The sequence below is a fragment of the Hyperoodon ampullatus genome, assembly GCF_949752795.1.
Source record: "Hyperoodon ampullatus genome assembly, chromosome: 11".
NCBI lineage: Eukaryota > Metazoa > Chordata > Mammalia > Artiodactyla > Ziphiidae > Hyperoodon > Hyperoodon ampullatus.
The window spans coordinates 67,858,090-67,872,952 of NC_136924.1; positions in this window are offsets into that span (position 1 = coordinate 67,858,090).

Here is a 14,863-nt window from a genome sequence, read left to right on the forward strand (position 1 = left end):
CTCACCAAAGGAGTCCCAACATTTCCCAGCGACCCAAGGACCCCTAAAGAAGTGGGTCTCCCAGGACATTCCTGTCCCAGTGTGCGGTCCATCCTTCGGGGGCTCACGTGACTGCTCTAGGCGGTGGCCTGCTGCGGGGTCTGCTGGACACGAGCTATAGTGTTGGGGTAGACAAGGAAGACAAACGGGGGCTTCTCCCTCTCCCCAGAGACTCTGGATTCTCACTGTTCCTCCACTTTTATTGTGGGGCTTAACATTCCCCTCAAAAACTCCTCTTCTAATGCTTAGTCTTCGTTCAAGGAAAGCCAGTTTTTCTTCTACCACATTTTCCAGCATCAACTTTAAGAAAAACGCAACATCCATGGCAAAAAGAAAGTGGGTGTATGCATCATGTGGTTTAATTTCAGATTGCTTTTGAGTTTAAGTGGTATCAAATTTCAGTATATTTCTGTCTTATGTTAAAGAAATATATTACTAAAACGTAAGTGAGCAATAATGTCAGCTGTCGAGCACTAGATTTATTTTTGCAGGATATGGAGTGCAATGAACTGAGTCAATATGGCGAGGTGTATGTGATCTGTGGGAGTTATGCCATTTAACATGGGAAACGCATGGGACTCTCCCTCTCTGCACTCCAGCCCTCACTGTGCTGTTAGGAGACGCAAGTTTCTTTGCTGGTGTGTAAAAAAGTACGTCCATACACTCATGTGGAATGGATCTGAAGAAAGCAACAGTACATATTGTATTAGAGAACATTTCTATGTGTTTAAACTTTTCACTTTATAGATGAATTTAAACTCTTAATGTAAATGACATAGCAATTTGGAAGCCTCTCCATGTTAATTGAATTGAAAATGCCTTGCTTTAAATATGGAATATGATGAAAGGGATTAGCATTTGTTCTGAAGGTCAAATACTACTTTTGCCTTAGATAGCTTTGTAAGAATTTTTCTCCAAGCAATTCAAAACTTTTGAAAAATGACATGGAATTTTCATTAAAAACCCTTTTCCTATGTCTATTGTATACAGAAATTATGTAATAAAATCTCTTTATAAAAATGTTTTCCTCTCTGATTCCTAAAGACTTCTCTTATTTTTAGCACAGATGCACAGACCATCCACTGGAGTTTGCCATAGGCTGCTCTGTTTACCTCCTTACCCAGCTGACATGTCTGTAGTTTGTACAGAGGGCCTTTTATCTGGTGTGGACTTTATAAGCTGGAGCTCTGACAGTGGGTCTAGTCCGACTCCCCATACCCCAGGCCCCAGGAGAGGCTTCCTGGGATCTGAAAGGTTGGAGGGAAGGGAAACATTTACAGAATTACTCTACTTTCACCTCATCTCAGCAGAATCTTCAGCAGCTTGTATATGTTTTTGTGCTTAAGACATGGACTTTGGCAAGTTGCATCATGATAACGCTATAGGTGAAAATGCAGGAATGATACCATGCTGATGCCTAGGCTTCTGTTAAATAATTTGACAGGAGACATACTGTTGTCAGGACTCATCTCTAGGGAAACACGTTATGGGTTCACCATTGCTCACAGATGATTCACCTTTAAATATCTCTAACAGAAGAGTTTCGGTATAGTATTATTTGTTATTGAAATTTTTGAGTTTAATTTTTTGGTTCATTTTGTTGATTTGTTTATTTTGGGAGGAGAAATGAGGTGAGGAGGACTTTTGTTTTTCAGCCACTTCTTTAAGTCATATTCCTGGGATCCTAAAATTCACAGGCCAGCAATTTCATGTAGTGTACCTTAGAACAGTGCTTCTCAAAGTGTGGTCCCCAGACAGCGGCATCAGCATCACCTGCAAACTTGCTACAAATATAAGTTTTCTTAAACTTAATGCATCAGAAATTCTGGGGTAGGGCCTTATCGATTTATGTTTTAGCAGCCCTCTTTGTGATTCTGGTGTTTGTTCAACTTTGAGAACCACTGTCTTGGAACTTTCCGTGAGAAAACTTCATTTAGCATTAATTCTAAAAGCATCTCTATCTGACCCTCCAAAATGGTTTATTTTGTCATCACTGGTTGTCTTTCTGTAGAAGTGGGTCAGTTTTCCCAAAGCTTCATGACTTTCACCTATTCCTGTCCTTCATTGCCCATTTGCCTTGTTCTAGAAGACTAACTGGTTCTCATCAAGCAGTACCACCTTAGCTCCTGTTTGCATTTATGGGTTGACCTTGGGCTGCCCCGTGGTGCTCGCCTTACCTTTCTAGAACTGCAGGATGTCCATGGCAGGGTTCATCTCAGAAATTCCAAGAACTAGAGAACAGATCTCACTGCATAAATTTACATAATGACCTTTCCCATTTCTTTCATTTCCTTATGCATCATCATCATCACCATCATCATCATTTTTTTTTAACCTATTAGGAGATTTTTACAAAGGTGCCATGTACCCAAATCATGACTCTTTTTTGTCAGAAAACTGCCATCAATACCCAGATCGTAACAATGAAATGACTTCTAGAAGATGCTAGTATTAAAAAAAAGCCTTGGGACAGGCTTACAGGCATCCTGTACTGACTTCTTACCAGTGTTTATTGTGTATCACATAACTGATAGAAACTTAACCATTTTGATGTAGGACCTGAAAAAATGCCACATGCCATAAAAGAATAGTCTAGAAAGAACTCTTCCCATCCAATATCTCCCAGAGGCTAGCCTTGTCCTGGACCAACCTGGAAAGGGATTGGCCAAAGATGATTATAGGTTCTAAACCAAGCAGCTCTATAAATCTGTCATGCGAGTAAGGGGCTTTTATGGAACCATGATAGGATAAGGCCATAGTGACTGGAGATTTAGGAACCAAATCAGATCCTCAGGCCTACCTGATATTTTCGCCAACGTTTAGGTTGGTTACAGAATCACACTATTGTCAGATTATGGATGCGAGAGAACCTCATTCTTATTTCAAGGTTTGCAATTCCCCTCCCTGCAGTGTCTACCATTACCATTCCCAGCAAACACACACTCACCCTTATCATCCGGACTGGGCAGGACCCGGACAGATTTTCAGGAATAAAGAGCAGGACAAGTCAATTACTAATTTTTAAGTACTTAACCTCAGCACTGTACTGACAAGGGAGTAGAAAGGTGTAGAAATAACTAGAAAGGAATGTAAGAGTGTTTTGTGCAGGTCTCAGCCTATCAGTGGTAATGTTATTGGCTGGAAATGCCTGGAGCCACTTACCTGGGCCCTGGTGTGCTTCCCACAGACATCTCCCTTTTCCAAACCAACGTTACTACTGGCCAGACCCTTGTGGTTATTATTATGGTTGCAAGACGCCGTCGGCAATAATCACCTGGAAACTTTAAAAAGTGTATTACTTACAAGCCCCGGAGCATATCAGGCACACCCCAGGACACACAGTGGGGCTGCAGGTAGAGGGAGAGAGAGTGAGCATGGGCCTGGGGTTCTGCCTTTATTGGGGTTGAGGGTAGAACCCGAGGGCTTCATGGGCTCACTCTTTATTGGCACGTTTAAAACATAAGAGCTGGAATTCAAAGCTGGAAGAAGGAAGAAAAAACAAGTGGCCCAAGTGGCTGGCCAGTTATCTAAATCAACCAGGATCTCTAAAGCAAAGGAGCCTCATGGGGGTAGGGGTGGGGAGGGAGAGTGCATGTGTCCTGGCTCTTCAGTCAGGTAACTGGCAATGTGTTTATTCAAGACAGCCCTCTTTGAAGTGGATGCCTTGGCAATGGAAGCTTAAATTAGGCATTTGCATCGCAAAAGAAAAGACAACTGTCAGGGCTTATATTACAATCCACCCTGTGATGCCAAGGCATCACAGTCAGTGATGAGGACATTAATGGCCTAGATAGCTGATATGCTAAAAGTCAGGTACAGGGCATGTTGTAAACAGAAATTGCATGTGTAAATAGGATTATAGTAGCAAAAAATATAATAATTATACGGGCAGTAGTCTGAAATCCTGTAGGCACCCGTTGTCCTAAACTTGAAAGGTCCAGCCATGAAAATAGGTCAGTGATCTCAGGGACCCTGGGAATCTGTTCAAAGATTTAGTAAGATTGTGGAATATTTTAACAACTTGGGCCATCTGGTGTAAATAGATTTGAACCTGTCCTGAGTTGGTAGATTGCTCCATACCTCATTGAACCAGTCTCTGAGTCCTGAGAATAGGTCAGCTCAGTTAAAGGGCTGTGTCTTATTTCAGAAAGCAGTGAGGCAGGTGGGTTCCCAAGTTAGGCCCATGTGGTGCAGGTATTTGGATCAGGTATTTAATAAGAGGCATTTCTATGGAAACAAACAAACAAAAAACACACAAAAGGTAATGATTAGAGCAGATTATAATCCCAGTTACTGAGTTCTGAAGGCAGTTGGTCAAGAAGACTTCCAGATGGTGAGCTCGAAGCATCTTCAGAGGACGTGAGGGGAGACAGTGGCAATCTGATAGATCTTCCTGTTTTGCAGTTTGAATGTCTCTGGTGGTTTTTTGAGTGTCCCACATAACAATAGACATGAAGACTGTCCACACACGAATGAGGTGACTTCTCTGAAGTTGATATAAAGTTGTCCCACTTTAGCCTGCATGGCTCTGGGTAAAGGAGCCATGCAAGCTAAAGAGCCAATTTTAGTTCTCAATGATTCCAAATTAGTAGGGCGGAGAAAAATTGGAAACATTAGTTTGGAGAGTTGCAGCCAGATATTCGAAGAAACAAGAAGAATTCATTATCCAGTCCAGTTTATAGGTAGAAAAAAAAAACCTGAAAGACAATTAACAGAACTAGAATCTAATATCCACAAGTATGTATTATGTTTCTATTGAAACATAATTTTCCTCTCTACAATCATCTCCATTTCTATCAAAGATAACCATAGTAAGACTAATTTGTTTGCAAATTCAGTCTAGTTTCAATAAACTTGGCCTGATTATTTACATAAGTACAGCAAGAATAGTGATTGACCATATAGGCTCTTTTAAGTTTGTTTTGTTAGAATCATATATAAGAAATCTGAGACGGAACTTTTAAAAGCCTCTCTAGCTAGGAAACAAAGTCCAAAACTTGCCATCAACTTTGCCTGCAGTATCTAGAGATTTGGATGAATTCCTCTCTTCTCGAGTTTCCCCCAAATATTCTGAAGTTTCTGTACCTGCCAGGAAGTAACCTTCCTTACTCACCTGGTAACCCCTACTGGGAGCCATGTAAACAAGGTACCAGGTCAATTTTTCCAAGGGGCTTTATTGGCTCCATAAAGTCAACCTTCATTCCTTAAAGCTGTCTGGTCATATGTGAGTCTATGCATTTCTCTTTCAAATATGACATTCTAGTCAAAGCCTTGGTAATATAATCAATGGTTCCAATTGTGTCCTGTTACAAGGAAAACAGATTCTTATTGATATGCCCTTTGTTAAAGATCTGAGAGTTCATTATAATGCAGATGTCAAGGAAATCTGATTATTTCTGTAACAAACAACATTTTAAGATGATAACTAGAATTATTACTGATACCATTACCTATCACATTTTTAGGAATTTCATATAATTTCTGGAACACTAATATTAATAACATATATCTATACAAGGATATCCATAAAGATGGTTTAGCATTGTTTCCTATTTGACAATGCTTCCCATGTAATTTAACATATCAAATAAGCCCAATTATTGTAATGTCTCACTTTTTATAAGGAGAGAGAATAAATCTTTTGAGATGTTCCAGGGGTCCTCTGTAAAATCCCAAAGTTACTTCCAGGTCAAAAAATGTCACTTAAAATTTGATTTTGGGAAGTTTGTCAAAAATATCAAAAGGTTGGGGACACTTGACTAACTAAACAGGATCACAGTCATTATGAAACAATACTTAATTATCTACTTAACCAAAAGGACAAAAAATATTAAAGACAATATTACAGTTACAGCAGATTACATAGTTGTGAGCAAAACTAAGTTCTTTTAATATTGAGAAGATTCAGTTTTCTTAAGTAATCGAAGACCTGATTAAGATAACATGAAGACAGGAAATTTTTCATAAAACACAAAATCTTTGCTTTCTAGCCAGATTACTTAAAAGGTGAAGAAAAACATTTCACAATATCTTATTAAGTGCAATAGTTCAAGAAAGCTTTCTACTTTTAGCAGATGAAAGAAAAATAAGTTTTAGTTTTACATAAGTGCACTATTGATATCAAAGCTTATTTTTTAAAACCCTTAAAATAAATTTGTTCCATTTTAGCCATCTTGACTACACAAAGTAAAATTCTCTCTCTTTCTTCCCAACTTTCTATACCATTTTTTCCTTTGTTTTCCTCTTTCTCATTCTAAAATAAAGTTTTACTTTTAAGACAAATTTACTTTCTTTTTCCTTAAAAAATATATCTCCATACTTCATACCTTTTCTTGCCAAAACACATCCTACTTTCCTTGCATACAGGGTTGTATCTCTCATTATTTCTAGCAGCTTTAATTACGTATGTTAATTAGAATTCTTAACCCTTAGAAACTTTAATTTCTAGCTAAAACTAAGAAGGAAGCAATTGTGAACTGACTGTTACACCAGTGTTCTTTACATTGGTAAATTTATGAATGCATTTCATAATTTCTAGTAACACACATTACCTCATAACACAATTTTTCAATGTGGCAGAAGCCAAGTTTACTAACAGACCCAAATATCTTTGGTTCCTCTGTAATAAGAGGTCAAAAGTAAATAAACTTAGACTTGGTTAGCAATTAATGTTTCAGTATTTTCTCTTATTTGGAAATGATCTAGACATTCAGTGAATTCCCATCATTATACTTAGCAAAACTCTGAAGTTTCAAGTTACCAAAGAGATTTGGGAAACTATTTTCTTTTTAAGTATTTTTTAAAATTAATTAATTAATTAATTTTTGGCTGCGTTGGGTCTTTGTTGCCACACAGGCTTTCTCTAGTCGTGGCGAGCGGGTGCTACTCTTCGTTGCGGTGTGCGGGCTTCTCATTGTGGTGGCTTCTCTTGCTGCGGAGCACGGGCTCTAGGTGCGCGGGCTTCAGTAGTTGTGGCATGAGGGCTCAGTAGTTGCTCCATGGCATGTGGGATCTTCCCAGACCAGGGCTCAAACCCATGTCCCCTGTGTTGGCAAGCGGATTCTTAACCACCGTGCCACCAGAGAAGTTCCTTTGGGAAACTATTTTTAAGTAGAAATCCCATAGCACATAATTATTGCTAAAAAGTTGACCTACAGTCTTATTCCAATTACATATATCTAAATTATTTTCTCCCAACAATGATGTTTAGACTATCAAGGAACTTTCATTAGACAGTAGCCAAAGTCAGCCATCATGCCGAGCTACTTTTCTTGCTGACAAATTTTGTGTCAACATGAATTTGTTTGACAAGTAAACCCAGGTAGAATAAAAGTTGTTTATCTGAATTATATTTAATACTGACAACTCTGAAGAAATACCTATTTTAATTAAACCAAACATAAATTAGATTTATCAAAGATTATTCCAGATCATGTGAACTTGAAAAACATTTGGGTTAGTCTCTATATTTCTGAGTTTTAGGAATACTCAATTCATAGTGCTTATTTTTAAGCCAATTAAGTAGAGCTCTTTTACAAAGTAATTTTGGCAATGTCGTCTGCAGGTAGAAAGAAAAAAAATCACATAAATATACATCCATAGACATACATAAACATGCAGGCAGATACGAGACACTATAACTTCTGTTCCAAGATTTTAGCCATGAATCAGGCACGATATAAAACTCACTAGTTTATAAATAATAGTTGAATACAAATTGGCAGATGGAACAATTTTAGGTTACCTGCTGCAGTGGCTAAAGCTTTATACTAACATTTGTGGAGAAGACTTTTAAGATTTATATTTGTCCTTGACAAGTAAGCTTAAGGAGGCTGTGGACTAGACTTTGGGCAAGAGAGTTTTTATAGCATTTTGTATTTTAAAAGGCCTCCTTCTACTTGTCCCAAATCTAGTCCACTTTGCTTCAGTCTCAGGAGTTTGTGGGCAAGAGTTTTAGTCACCTCCTGAGGTGTTTACATTTCAAAGACATGGTAAGATATATATCTTCAAGAGACAAAGAATGTAAATTTTATCCTAGGAGTTTTAGTGCCTTTTGGATGGTTATGGCAGTCCTAATAAAATGTAGTAAAGCTGCCCTGTAATTAGGGAGAGTCCTCTGTGAAAATAATTCTCTGGACTCAAGGTCAAGTGGGACCTCCTCAGGGTTGGAAGCAAAGAGGGGCTCATTTGGGTCACTATGGTCATGAAAATGACAAACACATCGGCCCATGCCAGTTCTGCACAGCATCTTAACGTTTTCCATTAACCGTGAGCCTTAGCAATGATCACTGATGGGAGGATGGGCCCAGCACCAGGCAATAAATATCCAAGTGAGGAGAGGAAAGACCTTGATACAGACATCATTGGCTCTAGGGCCTTTGCCTTCCCATTTCTCTCTTTCTCCTCCCTACAGGCCTCGCTAGTCCCGTCAGTTTTTCCGAGGGCCGCAGGGATACTGCGCGCGGTGTGGCTTCTAGTTGGGCCTCCTCCCTCGGTCTCGCAAGGCGCCCTGGGAAGGAGCGCGGAAGCTCCAGAGCCCTTTGCAAACTCGCGCGGCCTTTGCGAGTGCGCGCGTGACCGAGCTCTGGAGCCTCGCGACAACTCCTGCAGGTACTTTTATCTGAAAAGGAGCCGGGAGCTGACGCCACCAGCGGGTTCCCGTCTAGTTCCGGCCTCCTTAGAAAAGTCACACGCGACGAGGTGGCAGCGCGCGCGTCTCCGGTTTCACTCTGACGCGCTGTGGTGACCGCCGCGTGTGATGAGCTAGAATGAAGGCCTCCCTGCTTCTTGCGGAGCTTTCCGGGACGCCCTTCTCTCGACCTCGGCTGCCCCAGCCCAGCGGCTCCACAGCCCGTTCTGGTGCGGTAGCACAGGCGCTTTGGGTACCTCTTTTTTTTTATCAACATCTTTATTGGAGTATAATTGCTCTGCAATGGTGGGTTAGCTTATGCTGTATAACAAAGTGAATCAGCTATAAATATACATTTATCCCCGTATCTCCTCCCTCTTGCGTCTCCCTCCCACCCTCCCTATCCCACCCCTCTAGGTGGTCACAAAGCACCGAGCTGATCTCCCTGTGCTATGTGGCTGCTTCCCACTAGCTATCTATTTTACGTTTGGTAGTGTATATATGTCCATGCCACTCTCCACTTCGTCCCAGCTTACCCTTCCCCCTCCCCGTGTCCTCAAGTCCATTCTCTATGTCTGCGTCTTTATTCCTGTCCTGCCCCTAGGTTCTTCAAAACCATTTTTTTTTTTTAGATTCCATATATATGTGTTAGCCTACTTTTCTCTTTCTGACCTACTTCACTATGTATGACAGACTCTAGGTCCATCCACCTCACTACAAATAGTTCAGTTTCGTTTCTTTTTATGGCTGAGTAATATTCCATTGTATATATGTGCCACATCTTGTTTATCCATTCATCTGTCCATGGACACTTAGGTTGCTTCCATCTCCGGGCTATTGTAAATAGAGCTGCAGTGAACGTTGTGGTACATGACTCTTTTTCAATTATGGTTTTCTCAGGGTATATGCCCAGTAGTGGGATTGCTGGGTCATATGGTAGTTCTATTTTTAGTTTTTTAAGGAACCTCCATACTGTTCTCCATAGTGGTTGTATCAATTTTCATTCCCACCAACAGTGCAAAAGGGTTCCTTTTGCTCCACACCCTCTCCAGCATTTATTGTTTGTCGACTTTTTGATGATGGTTGTTCTGACTGGTGTGAGTGATAACGGTTTTCCACTCTTCTCAGTCTGTCCCCGAAAGTGCCACGTTGAAGAATGTCTGCTCATCCTCGTGGGAACTGGGACACGTTGAAAGGTGAGGACATGCCCCTGGCCTGCTCTTCACGGTAACATCCGACGGCCACAGCCAGAAGCAGGTCACAGAGCAGGATGCGCAGCAGGCAGCCCTTGCTGTGAGTGAAGCTAGGGGGCATCGGGGGTGAGTGCATGTCCCTGTCCATAAGCAGCTGGCTGGAGGGGGAACCAAGACGCAGACCCAGCAGAAACGCTAGTTGCGAGGATAACCGAGCCTCCTGTGAACCGGGTCAGAACCATAGTCCCAGGCAGCTGCACCGCTGGTCTCCTTAGAGAACGTTCGAATGCCGAGAACCCCTCTGGACTGGCAGAAGAGAGACCTTTGTGACGCGGCTTCTGGCCAGGTCTGGAGGACGCTTTTAACAGAGTACTGGAACTCAGGTGCCTTCACTCGCATAAAGAAATCATTGCTCGGAAGACACCTTGCCGAGCCGAACCCCTCTCTGGGTGGAAGTCAGGGTTCCCCAGAGCCCCAGGGGGACAAACGCAGCTTCGGTGTCTGTTTGTGCCCGAGCGGCCCTCGCCGGCTCTGGATCCCACAGTCAGCTTCTATCCTCCCTCCTACTAGGGTTGAGGGGACGGGAGGTGACAGGGCTGTGCCACGCTCCAGCTCAAACAAAGCTGTTTGGCTTTGTTTGAGCAACACAGGGAGCACCTCATGCGGGCGGCCGGGCCTTGCATACTTTTCCTAAGAGGTGCTGCAGATAGAAGAGCCTGTTGACCTTGCACTGTTGGGGAAGGGAGTGGGGGAGTGCACAGGGGGAAGACAAGCCCACCTTGAAAATCACGAAAGCACAGAAGAGCCAGAGGGAGCTAAGAGGTCAGGGTGCAGGGGGCTGGAGGTCAGGGCACAAGGGGCTCAGGATATGTGGTATCTTGGAGGAAACGAGCACATAGCCTGGATGGATCTTTAATATAGTTATGGATTTTAGGGTCTTTAGAGATACTGGCCAGCTGATGCATTTTGGCAGCTATGAGTAACAAACAATTCAGAGCCCGTGGCAAATAAATAAGAAACCCGCAATAGCCAGTTAGTTCCCCTGTCTCCTTCCTGCTGCATAAAAAAAAGTTTGAGTTTCAGTTAAGGTAGAGTTTCTGATCCCAGCTTCCACTTCTTGATTTTCTCCCACCACCTTAATCTTACATGTTGTTACTGAAAATATTGATGGATGACATTCCTGCTAGCCCTCTTTGTAGGTGGCTGCTCTTCTCCAGGGTGTCCCAATGGATGTCTCCAGGATTGGGATCTGTATCCACTAGTGCAACATGCACAGGGTCTGTGGGAAAAGCTTCTAGGCCTCTGGAGTGTAATACCAGAGCCTTGGCATGTTTGTGTGCCCCAGCACTGGGCAACACTCAAGAGGCTTCCATGGGGTTTTTGCATTTATCAAGGAGCTGGTGTACCTCCTCAGGGTTCTTAGGAGGCACTGGCTCTAGACATTCAGAACATTTGCATTTGTCCATTAATTTTTTAGCAACATGGTGCCAAGGACCATGATATCCCAGTGGGCCAGGGGACGAAGAATTACAGCAGCGAGTAAAGCAGTGGCACAGAGACCACAGGCCTCTGTTGTATTTTCCCTCTGGTGGTGCCTCTAGTTTCCACTTGCAAGACTATTTGTCTTCTGGGTTAGAACAGTCTGGGAACAACCCACTGACTCAGTGGTTGCAGGTTGAGATCTCCTGTCCTCCTTACTTAATGAAATCCTTTCCTCAAGCCTTTAGCCCAGAGCGTCTCCTTCGTCTGTGACAATAGTCTTGTGATCCAACCCACCCTCCTTAGCCCTCTTGGCCTTGAGGCATGGAGAACACTTATGGACATTAATAGTCAATTAAGGCATTTATAATTACTGGTCTAATCATCTTGTCGGACCTTATGGCCTTGATCACCTGAGTCTGGGGAGGTTGTTGGATTATTATGGCAGCCGTGATCTTTGGGGTTGGATACCACAGGCAACAGTTGACAGAGGTAATATGCAAAAGCACATGGTAGCACAACAGACCCCCACCAAGCGGTGGTCCTTTCCCAGATGGTGTTACTCACCTGAGTTAGGTGGTTAGTAAGCAAGTTGCAGGTAAAGGGCATTTCCCTTGGTTACTTAACAAGGGCAATCATGCAATCCTGCCCACTATGCCAATTGTTGTGTGCCAGTCTCAGACTGTCGATAGTAAGAGAGTAATGCTATTGGCTGGAAATGCCTGGAGCCACTCACCTGGGCCCCAGTGAGCTTCCCACAGACATCTCCCTTTTCCGAACCAACATTACCACTGGCCAGACCCTTGCGGTTCTTATTATGATTGCAAGACGCCCGCAGCAATAACCACCCAGCAACTTGGAAGAAAAACAGTGTATGACTTACAAGCCCTGGAGCATACTAGGCACACCCTAGGACACACGGGGGTATCAGGTAGAGAGAGAGAAAGTGAGCATGGGCCTGGGGTTCTGCTTTTATTGCGGTTGAGGGTGGAACCCTGGGGCTTCATGGGCTCACTCTTTATTGGCGAGTTTAAAACATAAGAGCTGGAGTTTAAAGCGTGGGAAAAGAGAAAAAGAAAAAGTGGCCCAAGTGGCCAGTTATCTAAATCAACCAAGATCCCTGAAACAAAGCATCTTCCTGATGGGGGTCGAGGAGGTGCATGTGTCCTGACTCCTTATCTTGTCGTTTGGCTGCACTGTGTTTGTTCGAGATAGACTTCCTTCCAGTGCAGTGGTTGCCTTGGCAATTGAAGCTTATGTCAAGCACTTGCATTAGAAAAAGAAGAGCCAACTGTCAGGGTATAAACTACAGAGAGGTTGTATAGGTTAGCACAGGAGAGAGTCCTAAGAGTTAAGATGAGGTTGCCTGAAGCTTTATTCCCAAGGCCTTTGATCTTACCATGGGACTTCTTTTTACCTTAATGATACTGTATATTGAGCAACCTCTGTAAGTCAGGCACTTGATCCGTTGTCTCTAGTATGAGGTAGGTAGTCTTATCCCCATTTTACAGATGGTGGAGCTGATGCTCAGAGCAGTTAAGGTAAGTTACAGAGCTAGTACATGGTCAAGCTCAAATTGAAATCCAAGTTTGTTCAAGGCTTCTAAGGCTGTGCTCCCTACTCAGCACTGAACTGCCTCTGCTGTAGACCCTGGCCATGTGGGTAGTGTTCAGTTCAGTAAGGCAGGTGTTAGTTACATGAGGGGGAAAATGTGGTTATATCATTTCTTATTTATTTCACATTAATTGTAATTTGCCCTTCCAAAATATATTCTGCTGTGTGACTGCTTTATCTCAGAGAGAGCTAAATAGCATTGTACACCTTGATTTTTTTACACTTCACTGATGGAGAATTTCTTTTTTTTCTCTTAATACTCCAAATAATGTCTAACTACCACGGAAAAAAATAAGCCACTTTCTGGATCCATGTGGAAAAAAGGAAGAATAGAGGTGACACTAAAGATGCATTTGATCAAACTATTTCAGTTCTGACATTGCTGATCTAGTTAATCTCTCCTCATCTAGAAAGGTGTAGAGCCTGGAGCAGGGGGGTGGAGATGGGATGTCCTTACTGATGTCACTAAGTCAGTGAGACTCTGCAGTTGGAGACTGAAGGAGGGGGACAGATTCCAGAGGGCTCGCACCACACCCAGAGCAGGTCTGCAGGGCATATGATGGACCTGTCCCAAGAAGTGACGGAATCAAGAGGTTTGTTTGTTTGATTGCAATTCATGACAGATTGATAACTGCAAAGGCATTCAAACTTAGTGTTTCGCCCCCCTTCTCTTTAACACTACAGCATGTAAGGCGAGTCAGGCATCTGGTGTTTGTTAGATGGCTGCGTTGCATCATCCTTTGATTGCTGGGGAACATCTCCCAGCATTGATGCGATTGGAGAGAAGACTATGGGGCACAAAATGGCCTCATCCGGTTTACATCTTCATTACTGCGCTTCTCACATACCTGCTTACATCTGGAAAAAATCTCCAGGTAAACCTCTTGGGCTCTTTTTCTAAAGAGTAACTGTAATTATTAGGGCTATACCCAAATTCAGCTTTAAATAGGTATGTGGATGAACTTCAGCCGAAATCCTGTGCCTGTCGAAAAGAAATTTTCTTTTTTTTAACATCTAATTACATAGGAGGAGCCTTTCCCCACACATGGCCGGTGGGTTTCCTGGTGCCCTACACCCAAGGCTTCTATTTATGCCCTTAGGGAAAAGGCAAGGAGATTTTAGGGGAAAAACTTAGAGATCTCCTCAAATCTCCCACTGACTTTTTTTCTTAGTACCAAATCCCAGAATTCTAATATGCACTGCAGGTCATGTCAAAATTTTACAAATGTCAAGTCTTTTCCCCACTAGGTACTGTCACAAGCTATCTTACCAAGTAACAGCATCACAAAAAAACTTTCTATTTTACTGTTTACTGCTTGTTCCGCTTGTACAGGATTTATCCACTCAACACACATTGGTTGAGCACTTGCCTGGGTACCAAGCCCTGTGCCAGGCACAGGAAACCTAAAACTGAGTAAGATTCAATGCTTGCAGTTAGTTGGAAAAACAGACACGCAGCTAATTACACATCATACTGGAATGTTGCATAAGGTTACATGGAAGTGTGAACAAAACATTGTGAGAACTCAGTTGAGAGAAGAATGAATTGTGCCGAAGAAAGGGATGTAGCAGAGTGGGTGGCAGTCAAGGAAGCCTTCATTTAGAGATGAAACATAAGCTGAGTGTTGAAAAATATGTGGCATTTCACATAGACGAGAATAAAACAAGGTCATCCAGAGAAACGAGGGAATGGAGAAGAGTGAGTAAGGAACTTAGGGGTGCCGTGACTTTTTCATACATGCTTCTGTTTCCTTTGTTAAGTAGTGGTTTTCCAAGATCGTCCTGTGATACGATACTTTTTCATTTGCCTCCCCTCTCCTTTTAAAAACATTTAGCCTCAGTAAAAATTCATATATACAAATACTGTTATATGTATATAATATATATGAATGTGATATGTATGATACAT